Source organism: Macaca nemestrina, chromosome 4 (assembly GCF_043159975.1).
Source record: "Macaca nemestrina isolate mMacNem1 chromosome 4, mMacNem.hap1, whole genome shotgun sequence".
Classification (NCBI taxonomy): Eukaryota; Metazoa; Chordata; class Mammalia; order Primates; family Cercopithecidae; genus Macaca; species Macaca nemestrina.
Genome location: NC_092128.1, coordinates 170974104 through 170992903, shown reverse-complemented (window position 1 = coordinate 170992903; position 18800 = coordinate 170974104). Strand labels below are relative to the sequence as shown.

The following is an 18800-nucleotide window of genomic DNA, read 5'->3' as shown; positions in this document are numbered from 1 at the left end:
TTTTGACTTGGGTAGTCCACACTACAGCAGCAACTGACTTATCAGGATCCAAACACTCTCCCTGCCATCTGTGGGGAGTTGACACATCCAAACTAGACAACAGATCAGATTATGAGGTCTTCTCTGACCACATGGATTCAAAATAAAATCTAATTTCTCTTTATAGCCTCCATTACATTATGAAAATTCCAGAATACACTGCCTTCTAGTCCTCTTTTTTTTTCTACTCCCTACAACCAGTATTTAAGCAAATACTTTAAAAACGTTAAGAAACATATACTTTACTGAACTTCCTACCTTGGGCAGAATGTTACAAACAGTTCCCTTATGACATCAAGTTTGCCAGCTTGCCAGTAGGAAGTCTCAGGGAATACCATCTCATCCCCCAGCCTCCTCTAACTGCATGCATCCTTAAGAAGCTAATGCTCCTGTATCAGAGGTTGGTCTTCTAACTGGGTAGAGCCAGGTGCATGTTATCACATTTAATTCTCCTTTGAAAGGACAGGCTTACTCAAATAGAAGGTGATTCTCCTCCTCCACTAGTTAGGGATTCCAAGTGGTTACATGAAGAGGCCTTCATCTCAGAATACCAGAATTCAAATCTAGGTTTTATTGTATATTAACTATGTGACTTTGGACAATTTTGCCCCTTAAACTGTGAGTCTCAATTTCCTCATCTTTAAAATGAGGCTAATGATATGTTACTTATGTCAAGGAGTTGTTATAAGACGTAAAGATATGGTATAACAGTACCTGGTGAAATACAGGCAATCAAGTATTACTAACTATTATTATCTTTTTAACATCAATAATTCTGAGTTGGCTAGGCATGATGGCTCATGTCTGTAATCCTGGCACTTTAGGAGGCCAAGGTGGGCGGATCAGTTGAGGTCAGGAGTTTGAGACCAGCCTGGCAACCATGGTGAAATCCCAACTCTGCTAAAAATACAAAAATTAGCTGGTCGTGATGGCAATGGCTGTAATCCCAGCTACTCAGGAGGCTAAGACAGGAGAATCGCTTCAACCTGGGAGAGGAAGGTTGCGGTGAGCTGAGATCATGTCATTGGACTCTAGCCTGGGTGACAGAGTGAGACTCCATCTCAAAACAAAAACAAGCAAACAAAAATTCTCTGAGTTACTCATTCTTTCTGGGGAAAAGAGGTTGAATAATGATAGAGCTTTCTGGAAAAATGATGGTTGAAATATACCTCAATAAGGGTCCAACCCAGACATATCTTTAACAGAGTATTCTATTTTTATTTGCATCTTGATACGTGTTTTTACAGCATGGAGGTAAGTATATCCAATATCCATTTTTCTATAGTATTTTTCTATCACACTGAAACATACCTGCTAATGAGTTCATTACATGTTAAATTATTAATTTATTGGCACTTAGTTACATTGGATTATAGACGTTTTTTGTTAGATTGTTTCTGGTGTTGAAGTATGTTTTGTGTTATTGGGAGTATGGATTAGAATGTTGTGTTATTTTTTCTCCAAATAAAAAAAAAGGAATATGAGCTTGTGCTATATGAAAACTCACTATCCAACATAATTTTAGGAATGGAAATATTTAGGTAACAAGGATTGCATTTTCTATCTCATTCAGTCCTCCTTAAGCTATGAAAATCTCTGTTGAGTATCTTCCACTTTCAAACCCCAAGGAATAAATATTATTTGATATCGGGGGAACCAGCCTCCAATATTTCAACGTAGGTTCTTTTCTATTTTCCTTAAGTGACGGCCAGTCTGAGAAATAAAGGAAAAGAGTACAAAAGAGAGAAATTTTAAAGCTGGGTGTCTGGGGGAGATATCACATGTTGGCAGGTTCCATGATGCCCCCTGAGCCATAAAACCAGCAAGTTTTATTATGGATTTCTAAAGGGGAGGGAGTGTACGAATAGGAAGTGGGTCACAGAAATCACATGCTTCAAGGTCAATAAAATATCTCAAGGCAAATGGGGGCAGAGTGAGATTATAGGACCAGGGCAAAATTAGAATTGCTGATGAAGTTTCATGTCCCACTGGGCACGCATTATCATTGGTAACGTCTTATCAGGAGACAGGGTTTGACAGCAGACAATCGGTCGGACCCAAATTTACTAGGCAGGAATTTCCTCATCCTAATAGGCCTGGGGGTGCTACAGGAGACCAGGGCTTATTTCATCCCTTATCTACAACCGTATAAGACAGACATTCCCAGAGCGGCCATTTTAGAGACCTACCCCTGGGAATGCATTCTCTTTCCTTGCTGAGAAAAAGAATTCAGCGATACTTCTCCTATTTGCTTTTGTAAGAAGAGAAATATGACTCTGTTCTGTCTGGCCCCGCAGGCAATCAGGCCCAATGGTTATCTCCCTTGTTCCCTGACAATTGCAGCCATCCTGCTCCTTTTGGATGCCCAGATTTCATATCGTTCAAACACACAGACTCTATAAACAATTTGTGCAGATAACGCAATCATCACAAGATCCTGAGGTGACATACATCCTTAGTTTACAAAGTTGACAGGATTAAGAGATTAAAGACAGGCATAGGAAATTATAAGAGTATTGTTTGGAGAAGTGATAAATGTCCATGAAATCTTCACAGTTTATGTTCAGAGACTGCAGTAAAGACAGGTGTAAGAAATTATAAAATTATTAATCTGGGAGACTAATAAAGGTCCATAAAATCTTCACAATTTATGTTCTTCTGCCATGGCTTCAGCTGGTCCCTCTGTTCAGGGTCCCTGACTTCCTGCAACAATTCCTGACTTGCTCACTATTTTCATTCTCAAATCCAAGTGCTATGACTTCTTTTGCAGGTAGCTCTTTACAACTTGCTTTCTTAAAGTTGACCAATTTCCACTGAGTAGTGGTCTTCTATTAGTTATTTTTATTCCTGGACACCTGTCATATACAACAGGAGTCTCCAGTCCTAGGGCCATGGCCTGAACTGTTAGGAACCCAGCCGCTTCCTAATATTGAAGCTTCAACATATTTACAGCCACTCTCCATCACTCACATTACTGCCTGAGCTCCACCTCCTACCAGATCAGCAGCAGCATTAGAGTCTCATAGGAGCGTGAACCCTGTTGTGAGCTGTGCATGCAAGGGATGTAACTTGTGCGTTCTTTATGAGAATCCAATACCTGATAATTTGTCACTGTCTCCCATCACCCCCAGATGGGACTTTCTAGTTGCAGAAAAACAAGTACAGGGCTCCCACTGATTCTACATTAAGGTGAGTTGTATAATTATTTAATTGTATATTATAATGTAATCATAATAGAAATAAACTGCACAACAAGTGTAATGCACTTGAATCATCCACAGACCACCCTCCACCCTGATCTGTGGAGAATTGTCTTCCATGAAACTGGTCCCTAGTGCCAAAAAGGTTGGGGACTGCTGGTAAATAACATTATTGAACTCTGTTGCTGTTGATACTCTTTTCCTAGTCTCTTTGATATAAGAAATTTGTTCTTTGGAGTCACTTGGTTGCTAGCTCCTCAACCTTTTCTTGTTCTCTAGAGACAAATGTTTACCAATGTTTTTTCTCGTTGGCCTCCAGAGTCTCTTAATTTCAAGCATTGCTTTCCAGAGTCTCTTAATTTCAAGCATTGCTTTCCAGCAGGATGCATCATGCACCATAAAGCTTAGTTATAGCCCAGCTCTAAAGTTCTCCTAATTTTTTTTTTGTATGGAATTTAGCTCTGTCTCCCAGGCTGGACTGCAGTGGCACAATCTCTGCTCACTGCACCTCCATCTCCCAGGCTCAAGCAATTCTCCTGCCTTGGCCTCCTGAGTAGCTGGGGTTATAGGCACATGCCACCGTACCTGGATAATTTTTGTATTTTAGTAGAGACAGGGTTTCACCATCTTGTCCAGGCTGGTCTTGAACTCCTGACCTCAGGTGATCTGCCCACCTTGGCCTCCAAAAGTACTGGGATTACAGGTATGAGCGACTGTACCTGGCCTAAAGTTCTCCTAATTTTTATATGTTTTTATGATGTTTCCAGGATATCCCACAGACATCTTACATTTAAAGTAACTAAACGGATCACCTTTGTCTCACACAATGAACCCATATTTTTGACATCCCTATTTGTATTCATGGTATTACTCTTCTTCTAGTCACCCAGATTTGAAATCTTCATCATCACAAACACCTGATTTCCCTCATTGCTCATGGATAATTAATGTCCACCTCTTACATTTTTCAATATAGTAGAATCTATTGAATCTATTTCTTAATTTTTACCTCAGTTTTCATCACCCTAGATCAGACCCTAATTGCCACCGTGCTGACCACCTGCAATAAATTACCAGTGAGTTTTATCACATCTTGAAGACTGCAGAATTTTGACAGTTAAAGATGGAGGGAGGTATTATACACAAAGGGCATATATTTCGCTGAAGATCTAGGATTCATTTTAGAACCTTTAAGCAGTTGTACTTGGAGAGGGTCATAGAGGTAGAAGAGTAATAAGATTTGAAATGCAACTTGGAATAAGATCTTGAATCCCAGACTATTGAGAAATATTCATGAATATGCTTTTCTTCCATTTTATTTTTTTCTTTAGTATCCATAGTACCTAGTAAAATGCTTTGCATATTTTAGATGTTCAAAACATTCTTATTTCAACAAACAAAGGAAAGTATTATAAGCATGTTAAATTACTAAAATGCACCTTGATTTATTTCTTTTAAAAGTATGTAGGACACATAAACTATCATTTTGCTTCTACAGTTCACCTTGTTAAGTATTTAAACACAATAAAATATAAATTTTAATTTTTTAATTATTCACTAAGTGTCATATATACATATCACTGAATATGTTACAAATATACATGTATTGTATATGTAATATATTAAAAGATAAGTTAAGGATTAATTGAAGGGGCCTATCTGGTGCCAGAGTTTTGCTTTGCTTTTGAATTCTTATTTTAGTCTGCTCTATTTACTGAATGTCCATCTCTGTGTAATATTTGAAAAGCCTCCTGAGTTAAAAATAGTTAATTCTGGGAAAGAGCTCAGCTCTTGGTACTTAGCCATATTATTCATCTTATATGGCTGATACATTTATAATGCATTGATTCAAATACATACAGCTTTTAACTTTTTGCAGAAACTATAAGGTCATATATCACAGATTAATATTCTTCTCATGCCCTCCCCCCACATTCATACACAAAGGTCTCTTGTGGTTAGTGATATTAATCCATTCCTGTGGTTTTGCAGTCAAGAGGAATATAGTGCAGCGTGCCTCCTCGTTTAAAACAAAAAGGCCTATGGTGTTCTTTGGCTTTATGCTGCCTTGGCTTTCTCCAGAGGACAGCATCCATGAGAGGGATTTGCTTTGTTTTTCTAATTATCAGCAGCTGGGTGAAACAGCGTCCAAAGGGGAAGAAAACAACACAGAGAATTTTAAGCCATGCTAGTAACAGGTGTTCCCAGGGATCAAGTTCTTAAGCAACCCTAAGAGTAGGATGAGATGCACTTTGTTGAACTGTTGCTGATAGTAGAGGGAAAATAATCCAGAATTTGCATACAATAACTCATTAGGTCTCCTTCCCAGTGTATTAAAGAGAATTAATTTTTCAAAATGCAATTTTGTATAAAGGTAGTGAATGGTGTGCTAATATGAAATGACTACACAGCATAATTTCATTTTGGCTTGGTTTGTTACTTCTCTTCTCCTAATCTCCTTGCCATATCTCCAATATAAGCCCCCACACACACATACATCCACGCTCAGATGCACACACACTCATGTGAGTGCACACATATTGCATATTTACTGATAACATTGTCCAAGATGCTCTGATAACATCTGGGGTCATTCACCTATAGTTTTATGCAATTATAAATAAAACAGAAATCAAAAAGAGCACATGAACACATTGTGAAATAGCTTCGTGGGCTAATCCTGAATGGGGAGACTCATCAAATTATTTAGATACTTATCTTGAATTTATAAAAGCTGGTATAAATCTCAGTATGACAGATTTAACCAAAGAGAAATGGGTACTGAGTAATATAACTGCATGAAAGTATTCTTAAATAAATATAAGCCTATCTCAAATTTATAGAAAAATAATCCCAAAGACGTTATCCCTCACATAAAGGTTAGAGTTTTAGCAACCAGGGCATTCAACCAGAGCTTTCAGGAGGTGATTAAAGTAGCCTTTAAGCCTCAGTCACTCGCTGGGCTCTTTCACTAGAATGTGAAAATTTGCCACCTCATGGTGACCTGGAGTGTATCAAAGGCCAATCAGTGTTAGAGGGAGAAGCAATGGCAGTAAGAGAGAGGATCACAAGAACAGTTAAGCCGAGACACTCAGTCTGTAGGCTCATGTTTCTTCCAGTCCAGCACACTGGAGGAGCTACTCCCGGAAGAAGGCAAGGAAGAGACAGCTCTGAGCCAGACCTTGCTTCAGGCAACTTCAGCAGCCTCTGTGACCATTTGAGTTTCAGCTCAAATTCAGGCTGGTGTAAAAGGAGAAGTTGATTTTTACATTGAGTTTTGCATTAAATTTTAAAAAGTAATTAAAAGTTGCCAAAACATTTTGGAATCTGCTCAAATGGCACTAAAGGTTAAGAAAGGAAGACTGATAGAAGATAGTTAAAAGTAATGATTACAGAAAAATAAAATCACTGAGTGGGAATACTAGACCACGATTCTCTCAGGTGGATGACATTGAACTGGCTGTCTACTGATAAAACTTGATAGAATCTTTAAGAATTCCTGAAATAGGCCGGGTGCGGTGGCTCACGCGTGTAATCCCAGCATTTTGGGAGGCCGAGGTGGGCGGATCACGAGGTCAAGAGATCGAGACCATCCTGGCTAACACGGTGAAACCCCATCTCTACTAAAAATACAAAAAATTAGCCGGGCGTGGTGGCGGGCGCCTGTAGTCCCAGCTACTTGGGAGGCTGAGGCAGGAGAATGGTGTGAACCCGGGAGGCGGAGCTTGCAGTGAGCCGAGATCGCGCCACTGCACTGCAGCCTGGGCGACAGAGCGAGACTCCGTCTCAAAAAAAAAAAAAAAAAAAAATCCTGAAATAACCTTCCCCTACCCGCCGCCATTACCTCCTTAACATAAGTGGAAAAATAAAAAAGACTGCCTGCTTTTCTGGGCAATGGCAAAATCTGTATTTAAGAGTATTAATTATGACTCAGTGACTAGATATGAGTTCCACACCATTCCCTTTTTGATATCATCAGCTGCGTCTTGGCACTCAAGTTTTCCATGAGTTTGTATCATATGCAAATGTATTTTTTATTTCAGTTTTGTCTTTTCCTGTTATTTTTATTTTCAATTAACAAACTATAAAGACAAAATATATTTTACTATCCCCAAAATATATGCCCACTTCTGTTATTACTTTACCATTTTTTTCTCTTTAAAATTATTTTTTAGGGTGAAGGGTTGTTACTGGTGGTAGACACGGTATCATGGCACAGTTGCTAGTAAAAGCTATACTTTTGGCCTTTAACTAAAATCTATGCTTATACAAATACTATTTAAATAAAAAGATTAACTCTCTCAATAAATATGTTTTCTATACAATTTGAATACTTTTTTTGTGTATAGGTGTCATCGATAGGTAACATTTATATCAACAAATTATTATCATTTACTAGAATTTCCTGGGAATAAAAATAATTTTTAAAGACTTTAACTAACCTAACTCTGCATTACAAAACTAGCTGTTTATTAATATAAGAGTTCATGAAAAATATTTCTGAAGGAACTAAACATTATGTTGGTTGACATAGAGGTTCCCACCTACAGAGAGAACATGAGTTACCCTAAACTGGAGAAGGGTGACTTTCCCAAACTTTTCTTTACTATGCAACATCTTTATTCTCTCTTCCAATGGCAGATTTTTCCCTAGCAGAAAACTAGGTCTCCTAGACTGTCTCAATTCAAATTATTCACTCCACCCAAAGCCTGAATATATCTGAATAAAAACATGTCTCTGCAAATGAATCATAAATAATCTTGCGTGCATCCATAAGTATTTTAAGACACCCTAACCTAAGCACGTTGCAGGTGCAATGAGTAGCATGGTTTCTACGATGTTGAAGTTGGCAGAGCCAACAACTCACATTTTTACTCATATTAACATGTGTGTCCACAATACATCATTGAATATTCATATCTGCCCTGCTTTTCCTATCTCTAGAAGTTTTCCAACCCCTATGCCCTGCTGTATTTTGGCCATTTCTAGCCAACACTCAGAGTTTTCAGTCTTTGCAATTTTTATTTTTCTTTTGTCAGCATTTTCTTTTATCCCAGATCTTCCCCTTAGTACACAGATTTTTCCACTTATTTTCAGCTTTCCTTATCTTCTGAGCCCTAGCCCTTGCATGACTGTTTTTCTACCCTTTTGTTCAGTGGTTAGCTAACCGGGCCCACTACTCCTTTGAATTTTGGATCTTCTTGGTTAGTGAACTGAATGATTACCATGTTTTCTTTACCTCAACTCTAATGAACTTTATTTGAACTACAGTCTTTAGTTCTTCTGGCTGCCGCTTCTGCCCTGGGAAAGACAACCATTACTTGAGAATTCTGGTTAATCAAAATGTTACCGTCCTTGAAAAATGGTCTAACATTAATGAATCTGACACTCAAATAGACACATAATTATATCTGTAATCTGGGTTTTGTAGAATTTAAAAATATAAATAAAGGCTATGGTCATGATTTTTTAAAAATTTTAATTCAGTCAACCAAATCAAGGCTGCTTCCTTTTTCTTTTTCTTTTTTTTTTCAAAAGACTTGAGCTCAATAAAATGCACATAATTTTTTGCCAAGCAATTCTTTTTTTTTCCCCTTAATTTTTAAGCTCATGGGTATTTCAAGGGAAATTCAACCCACATGTTTCTGATTCATTTACACTTAATTCATTAAAATGTTGTTTTGTAAGAGTTATTTGATGTCCAAGGGCCTTATGAGTCTTTTTATATGACTTTTTATGCCATTTTTTTTCCTCAAAAACAGCAAGTAGTATTTTGCTAAGAACTGAAACTCCAAAAGGGCTGAATTTCGTATGAATCACATAAAGCACACTAAGATGATTGTATTTCTCCTGGGTCATCTTTGCTTTGGGGGAGCACTTGAATCTGTTATCTGCATTGACTATATGTTGTTAATGAAATTCCTATTTCTCCAACACAATTCTAAAATCTGCTAAAAAGGAAGATTTCTAAAGTCAGTCTTTAGAAGAATACACAAAATGAATCAATTTAACTCAATATTCGTAGAATATAATGTTATTTATTAGGACAAAGTGTTATAGCAGAGGCATCCACCATGTGATAGCCTCAGGAAACCACTACAGTCTGTTTATTTAAATCAAAACCTTCCTTTATTCCCTCATCTCACTCCAAGAAAGGAACTTTGTGTGAAAAGGGGCAGAGAAAGAAATTGCAATGGATTAAGTAAACAGAACGTGTGTGTGTTCAATGACAATAAGAAACACTCTAATGTATATCTAAGTCATGCTTTCTTATATAGAAGCAACAACTTTTTTAGCCAGAGACTATTTGAATAGCAGGTGTGCAATATTTTCTTTGTGACAGAAAAATTGGAATGCTTATGTAATGAGTCTGAACTTCCTCGGATACACAGTTTTTACTAGTAGAACACTGAAGTGTCTGCTCGAGAACGCTTGACTTCAAGAGCAGCTCTGTGGTCCCTGAATGAAATCCAGAACCAAAGGCCCACCAAAGGGTTCTTCTGAGTGGTTTAGTTTTCAGTGCAGACAAATTCAGTGAAGGAATCCAAATACCACTGAGAATAAGAGTACCATTTTGGATCAAATCTTTGGCAGCTGAAATCAAAACTTGAAAAAATTATTAGGAAAAAAATTATCTGGGGTATAAAGGAATGAGATTGGAAACAAAATTTCTTCGTAAAAGGACATAATGATGTGGATAATGAGCAGAGGATGACAATTCCTAGAAATAGAATGGATAAAGTACTTAAAGTAGAAGATGAAGTTTTAAAAGAGAGAAACACAGTAAACTGTCAGAGGAAATACAAAGACAACTACTAAAGCTGAAGTTGTCTTTCCTTAAATCCAAAATACTTGGCTCACTTATTGGAAATATTTGAATTTCTAAATGCAGCAAAGGCATGAAGTACAGTAATTAGAGCATCCACAGTGTTCCCCCCCACCCAATTATTCACTGTAGAGCTACTAGATGGATACCTATGCAACATCTTTGATGTAACATCATGTAACAGTACTGAAACTAATGTTTTACAAAGCATCCAAGCTTAACGTTTTTTTAGAAACCTACTAACTCTGATGTGTAGATTGCCTGAAAATAGAGAGGAACTGCACTTTAACACCAACTCTGTTGATTCTGACATCAACATAGTTCCCTCAACCCCCAAACCATAAATACGTGGAATAAACATCAATATTTATGTGTACTCTTTTTCTCCACAATATCTCATGATGTGTGCCTTTGACACTGGTTCACAATTCCGCTTTCTTCAGAGAAAGTAAGTCTTGAGTAAAGAGAGAAGATGCATACCACATGATTGGTATAGCATCATAAAATTTTTATAATACCTTAGAAACACTGATTAATTTCCAACTATGGACAAGCTATTTTTCTAAAAACTTTAGTAAAATTAAATTTAAGACTAATTTCTTTAAGTGGATTGCAGTTTACTGGAGGTGAGAGGCACGAAAGAAATTACAATCCAACATACTGTATTAAATGTTATACAAGGCATACAAACTATTTCTTTTTTTTTTTTTTTGGTTTGAATTAGGGTCTTGCTCTTTTGGCCAGGCTGGAGTTCAGTTTTGTGACCTTGGCTCAATACAACCTCTATCAACTTCAAGAAACCCTCTCACCTCAGCCTCCCGAGTAACTGGGACTACAGGTATGCCAGCATGCCTGGCTAATTTTTAACCTTTTTTTTTTTTTTTTTTTTTTTTTTTTTTTTTTTTTTTAGTAGAGATGAGATCTCACTATACCATGCAGGCCACAAACTTATTTTAATTGATACAAAAATTAATTAAGGTAGTATTTCAATTGGAGATGTTAGAAATGGTTTTATGTGAGAGTTAACCTGTGAGTTAGTAAGAATTTTAATAGGTATGAGTGAAAACGAAGGAAGAAAGGATGAATGAAAGCAGGCAAGTAAAATGAGGTAAACTGGGAGAGTTAGAATAACAGCTCTACTGGGAAATCATATTGGAAGTTTAATTGGAGCCATGCTGTTGGTGACCATGTGTGCCAGACTGAGTAATCTGAATCAGTACATAGTACATAGTTCATTAAACCCTGGGAAAATGGAAAATACTTTGAAAATGGGGAGTGCGAAGGAGGTGGCATGGCTACATTTGTGTTTTGGAGCTTGGCAGAAAACTATAGGAATTCTTAAAATCAGAATCTATTAGTGGGCTTCAGTAGCTTAAAAACTTTTAGAAAATTGATTTGTTTTGTGGGACAAGTTTTATATCTTTTGTCAGTTTCTTTAAAAAACCATGATGATTCAACAATTTAACAATTATTGGGACCTGTTGGGAGGCAATGTTCCATGAATAACTCATTGCATCTGCATATTCAGAGCTTTCTAAGCAAAGAGTGCTGCCACCTAAGTTAAAAGTTGATTGAATAGGGAATAATCCTTTGAAGTCAGAGACAGATACTTCCAGAGACATGTAGTGATGTGTATCTCCCTGTGTCCATTTGTTTATATCTCAGGGCAGTAAAGCAGTGACATTTGTCTCCACTCTGAGAAACAACTTGTTTAGATTCTGGAGCAAAGGTTTCTTTCTCTCTCAGGGAGCATAGGCAGTTTTGCTAGTAGCTCCTGCAGAGGCGCTATTTTCATAACTTGGAGCCTCCTCTCCTGTGGTGTGAAGCTTGCTGCATGACATCTTGTAGCAGTATCATGGGGAACAAGTTCCTCTGGGAGAAAATAATCTTTTCCCCAACCAAAATACTTGTGATTAGGTATACATGTATGTACGTATATAGCTCTGGCATACTAATTTTTGAGCTAGCAAAGTAATATCTCAGACTCTTTACGGTTTTGAACTAAACAGAATCAAATAGAAATTAAATACCGGAATAATACTGAGTATCACAACTGAGTAAGATTACTTCCATTATACAAGTATGTCTCAACATTATTCAATCTATTGATATACTTCATTACATGAAAAGATTGAAAAAATAATGCAATCATATTATTAAAATTCAAAATAATTTGATAAAATGTTGCATTCATTACCAATAAAAAACCCCTTAAACTAAAAAATAAGAAATTTTAACTCTATTACTATAAGCCACAGGTAGAAACCTACTATAAACATATTTAAGAGAGACAAAAACAAACATTTTAATACACTTAGTAAAGAAGAAAGATTCACATCATTGGAGCCCTACTGCAATAATACATAATAAAATAGTAGAAAAATTTTTATTATAATGAGTAATAAAACATGGATACCTGCTCTAATTCCTTTATATTTTTCTATAAAATACTATAATCCTAGCTAACTCTGAAGATAATACTCAATATTTGTAGATTAAATAATTATTATATGAAAATATAGTTTTCAAAGTGTGTCCCTAAACCAGCAGCAGCTACATGTCCTAGACTTACTAGAAATGCATTGTCTCAGGCTCTGTCACAGACCTGCTGAGCCCAGTGATCTGTGCTGTAACAAACATCCTGGGTAATTCTGATGCATCCTAAAATACGAGAACTACTAATATAGAAAATTCAAGAAATTTTAATACACTTCAAGATAATTAAAGAGAATAAACTGAAATAATCTTAGAACAACATAAAATCCATAAAATACACCTGAAAAATAGCCTTACAAATACATGTATTAATATCTCACTAAATGTCAGAAAGATATACAGAGCTAAAAGTTTGTAAACTATGTGATATATATCAACATCACCAGTATATAAAAAATACTCAACGCAAAACAAAAAGAGATAAAATATATGAAGAAAACAAATGAATGACCTATCAAATATGTAAAAATATTCCAAATCAAACACTCTTGAAAATTAATGCAACATTATAACATTTTTTTATTCATTAGATTGACAACACTAAAAGACCTAATACCCAGTATTGTCTAGGCCATAGGAAAATTCACACTCTGAAGTTATTGTGGAATTGTAGATTGTTAAAATTTCTCCTAGAAAAGGGATAATTTAGCATTACTCATTAAAATTAATGTCAGATTTGTTCTTTGCCCCAAAATTTTTATTTCTAGGATGTTATTCTATAAGGATTCTTAAACATGTGTAAAAACATGAACTTATGTGTGTGAATCAAAGTATTATTCAGTGAGAGCAAAACATGGCAAGAACTGAAGTAAACTTTAAGAGGAAAATTATATAATAAATTTGTGTGTGTGTGCATGCAAATGTGTAGAAATGGAGCTAGCAGAAATGACCTCAGAAAAATGAATAATTCATTAATAGAAGGGGAAAAAAGAAACAGCATAACCAATTTGAGAAAGAGAATGTTTCTCATTCCAGTGTCATTGATCAATTTCAAGACCCCATCTTTGCTCATGGGCCTTTGGACTGGGTAGGGGCCTGTGCCCCAGAAATTGAGATTCATGGATCAGATGCAGCTTGTTCATCTTGTTTGCTGGTACAGGAAATGATGTGGAGCTCTTCCAATGGATTCAGAAAGAGTCACAAGTGGAGATTCAATTTAAGTGGAGTTTAGCTGTCACTGAAACGGAAGAAGAGCTCATGTAAATGAGTTTAAAATGATAGCACTTAAGAGCCTTCATAATGAAGGAATGTACTCCAACTTAGATAATAGGACCATTTTAATAGATGATTTGGTCACTTTTCTGATTTCTTACTATGTTCACCACATTCATGAATACATTTCTCTAAAGGCTTTACATATGCAGCTATTGGAACAAGACAAAAAGAAAGTCAACCACACAATAGCAATGAATACCTCTATCCTTATTATATCTGAAATAGTTTTAAGAATTATTATAACTAAATGTACTAATATTAAACATGTTCAAAATATATAGCTACTGGATTTTATGAATAAGTGTCGCAAATTACAAACATAAGTGACTTTTGCTGATAGAAAAAGCACAGCAGAACTTTTGTTTTTAAAAATACTTACATTTTAGAATAATTTGTGTGTGTTAAGTTATTCTGAGGTGAGAATAGCAGCAACTGCCCAATTCTAGATCACAAAAATTGTGCACCTATTTTCTCTTCTAATGCTATAGGATTAGCTGTTACATTTAAATCTTTGATCTGTATTGAGTTAATTTTTGTGTAGTATAAAACAGTTGTCCAATTTCATTCTTTTGCACATGGATTTTCAGTTGTCCCAGCCTTGCTGAAAACACTATTCTTTCCCTGGTTGAATTGTTGCAGCACCTATGTTGAAAATTAATTGACCATAAATGTGAAGTTTTGTATCTGGATTCTCAAATATAGGCCATTATATAAGTACAACATTGTCTAATTATTGTAGTGTTGTGGTAAGTTTTGAAGTCAGAAATAGTGATTCCACCAAATTTGTTCTTTCTCCAGATCATTTTGGCCATTCTGGATCCTTCAAATTTTCATATAAAATTAAGGATTAACTTGTCAATTTCTTTAAAGAAACCATCTGAGATTTTGACAGGGATTACTTCAAATACATAAATAAAATTGGAAAGTACTAATACATTCTAAATACTAACATTTTCTTGATGATGCAAATGCCTTAGTTCATGGGCATATTGATCTTGTGTCCTGCAATCTTATTGAACTAATTTCTTAGTTTTAATAACATTTGTGGATTCTTTAGTATGATCTATATATATATTAGTCTGTTTTCATGCTGCTGATAAAGACATACCTACGACTGGGTAATTTACAAAGAAAAAGAGGTTCAATGGACTCCCAGTTCCACGTGGCTAGGAAGGCCTCATAATCATGGTGGAAGGTGAAGAGGGAATGAGAACCAAGTGGAAGGGGTTTCCCCTTATACAACCATCAGATCTCGTGAGACTTACTCACTACTGTGAGAACAATATGGAGGAAACTGCCCCCGTGATTCAATTATCTCCCACTGGGTCCCTTCCACAACACGTGTGAATTATGGGAGCTACAGTTCAAGATGAGATTTGGGTGGGGACACAGACAAACCATATCATTGTGCCCCTGGCCCCTCCCAAATCTCATATCCTCACATTTTAAAACTAATCATGCCTTCCCAACGGTCCCCCGAAATCTTAACTCATTTCAGCAATAACTTAAAAGTCCACAGTTCAAAGTCTTATCTGAGACAAGGCAAGTCCCTTCTGCCTATGGGCCTGTAAAATCAAAACCAAATTAGTAACTTCCTAGATAAAATGGGGGTACAGGCATTGGATAAATACAACCATTCCAAATGGGAGAAACTGGCCAAAAAGAAGGGGATAAAGAACCCATGCAAGTCCAAAATCCAGCAGGGCAGTCAAATCTTAAAGCTCCAAAATGATCTCCTTTGACTCCATGTCTCACATCCAGGTCATACTGATGCAAGAAGTAGGCTCTCCTGCCAGTCAATGCCCCAGTGAGGACCCTGTGTGGGGGCTCCAACTCCACATTTCCCTTCCACACTGCTGTAGCAGAGGTTCTCCATGAGGACACTGCCACTGCAGCAAACTTCTACTGGACATCCAGGCATTTCCATACATCTTCTGAAATTTAGGCAGAGCTTCCCAAACCTCAGTTCTTCATTTCTGTACACCTGCAGGCTCAACACTGCATGGAAGCTGCCAAGGGTTGGGGCTTGGACCCTCTGAAGCCATGGCTCAAGCTATATCTTGGCCCCTCTTAGCCATGACTAGAGCAGCTAGGATGCAGGGCACCAAGACCCTAGTTTGCACATAGCAAGGGGCCCCTGGGTCCAGCCTATGAAACCAGTTTTTTCTCCTAAGTCTCTGGGCCTGTGATGGGAGGGGCTGCTGCAAAGGTCTCTGATGTGCCCTGGATATATTTCCCCATTGTTTTGGCTATTAACATTTGGCTCTTTGTTATTTATGCAAATTTCTGCAGCCAGCTTGAATTTCTCCTCAGAAACTGGGTTTTTATTTTCTGTCACCTCAGGCTGCATATTTTCTGAACTTTTATCTGTTTTCCTTTTAAAACTGAATGGTTTTAACAGCACCCAGTCACCTCTTGAATGCTTTGCTGCTTAGAAATTTGTTCTGCTACATACCCTAAATCATCTCCCTCAAGTTCACAATTCCACAAATCTCTAGGGCAAGGGCAAAATGCCACCAGTCTCTTTGCTAAAACATGGCAAGAGTCACCTTTATTCCAGTTTCCAACAAGTTCCTCATCTCCATCTGAGACCAATTCTGCTTGGATTTCATTGTCCATATCATTGTCAGTATTTAGATCAAAGCCATTCAACAAGTCTCTAGGAAGTTCCAAACTTTCTCACACCTTCCTATCTTCTTCTGAGCCCTTCAAACTGTTTCAGCCTCTGCCTGTTACCCAGTTCCAAGGTCACCCCCACATTTTGGGGTATCTTTACAGCAGTGCCCCACTACCTTGGTACCAATTTACTGTATTAGTTTGTTTTCATGATGCTGATAAAAATATACCTGAGACTGGGTAATTTACAAAGAAAAAGCAATTCAGTGGAATCACAGTTCCACGTGGTTTGGAAGGCCTCACAATCATGGCAGAAGGTGAAAGGCACATCTCACACGGCAGCAGGCAAAGAGGAAATGAGAGCCAAGGGAAAGGGGTTTCTCTTATAGAACCATCAGATCTCATGCGACTTATTCAATACCATGAGAACAGTATGGAGGAAACTGCCCCCATGATTCGATTATCTCCCATTGGGGTCCCTCCCACAACACGTGGGAATTATGGGAGCTACAATTCAAGATGAGATTTTGGTGGAGACACAGGCAAACCATATCAATATATAAGATAATGTCTTCTGCAAATAGACAATAAGTTTGAGCATTTCTCCTCCTTGCTCTCTCTGCTGAGTTACCACTTATTCTCCACATCCATCCACTGAATGTTGCAGCCCCTGTCAAGCAGCTCTGACTATGGCTATTTTCTATGTGTGCTACTAATCAGTCTCTCTCTTTGTCCCTTTAGGCCCATGGGTGCCAATGACTTTTTGATTTTTTTAGCCCTAAGGGACCACATCAACTATTATACATTTCTTCTAACCTTGCCCATACAATTTTCCTACCTTAGAATATCTTTTAAATTACATGTTAATGTACTAATATGTATAAAGATCTAGGACATAGTATAAAATGATAAAAATAATTTGCATTGTTCAAAAATATATTACTTTTTTCAATGCAAAATATGGAAAAACTTAAATATCTAAGGTCCTAAATCCTATACTATTGCTAATTTGCCTTTTAAGGATTTAGAAAAATTAATGCAAAGCACAGTGAAACAATATGTAACATTTATACTTAGAATCACTATTTTGAGAAATTTCTAACCTTAGTGTAGGTTGGGAATTCTCAATCTATTAAAACGTCATGAGTAATGCTGCATTTGTCTTTCAATAGTTATATATGTAAAGCAAATACAATAATTAGCTTTAGAGTCAGAACAAAATTTTTGTGAATTACATATTAGCTGCAATTTAAATTAATACACATGCCTTAATTTTGAGAGCAGAAAATGCCAGGCTTGAATAACTATCTATAAGTGACATGTCAAAATAATTCATATTAAAGTATTACATATACTTCAATATCCTCAAACATATCAATTTTACAATAGCTTCTGTTGAAATTCATCATAATTTTCAAAGAAAATCAGGCATAGAACAATTATTCTCTCCTTATCATTGTGTTTAGTGTCTTAGAAATAAGCCAGTTATTGAGTGAGACAGATTTTGAAAGAAAAAAGAAGGCATTGTAAAACAGCACCTTACGCGGAAGAATTACAGATTTTAATTTAAAAACATTATGCTTACATTTCAATAGCTGACATTTTTCACTTTTATATAAAATTTTAATAATTGGTGTTATGAAAAACACTTGATAATAAGATTTTGCATTTAAAATCTATTAAATTTTTATTAGTTTCTCAAATCCAGGAAGAAGGTATTTTTCCATATAAGGTAAATATTTTCCCTCCTGTTGTTGCTCCAGTGCTATTTCTTATAAGAAACTCAAGCTCTTTAGCATTTGTGTCTGCATTATGAAATTTACTACTTATTTATTTATTTATTTATTTTTACTATTATCATGTCAGTTTCATTTCGTTTTCTCCACCTCCTCTCGATAATTCAGCCTGTAGAGATGTTTTACTAAGCCTGCGGAACATTCTTTCTTTTTTTTTTTTTTGAGACGGAGTCTCGCTCTGTCGCCCAGGCCGGTTCTCAGCTTACTGCAAGCTCCGCCTCCCGGGTTCCCGCCATTCTCCAGCCTCCGAGTAGCTGGGACTGTGGGCGCCGCCACCTCGCCCCGCTAGTTTTTTGTATTTTTTAGTAGAGACGGGGTTTCACCGTGTTAGCCAGGATGGTCTCTATCTCGTGACCTCGTGATCCACCCGTCTCGGCCTCCCAAAGTGCTGGGATTACAGGCGTGAGCCACCGCGCCCAGTCAGGAACATTATCTTTCAAAACATGCAGCCAATTGTGCAGAGGTCCGTATCTTTGTTGCTTTGATATTTCCAAGCTAGAAGAATGCAAATGTCATTATTGAGGATCGCTTTGGAAAGATCTTAAATCAAGGTTAATTCCATCTTTTTGTATGAGGAATGATTGTCCATGGACACTAGGAAAGTGAAGACAC

At 36.8% G+C, this 18800-nt stretch overlaps 1 protein-coding gene across 16 annotated transcripts in view; it reads left to right on the top strand.

The window, feature by feature from the left end:
* The window catches only part of LOC105472791 (uncharacterized), a 611252-nt gene that overhangs the window by 265109 nt on the left and 327343 nt on the right, over positions 1-18800 (top strand). For 10 of the 16 annotated variants that reach the window (XR_011622751.1, XR_011622752.1, XR_011622750.1 and 7 more), the window contains one exon: positions 10790-10903. The exons of 2 other annotated variants lie outside the window; for them this stretch is intronic. The gene's annotated coding sequence lies outside the window, so the exon portion shown is untranslated. Of the gene's footprint in view, positions 1-10457; positions 10514-10789; positions 10904-18800 lie in introns of all 16 variants that reach the window. 4 more of the 16 variants (XR_011622747.1, XR_011622745.1, XR_011622744.1 and 1 more) reach the window with 1 other exon arrangement.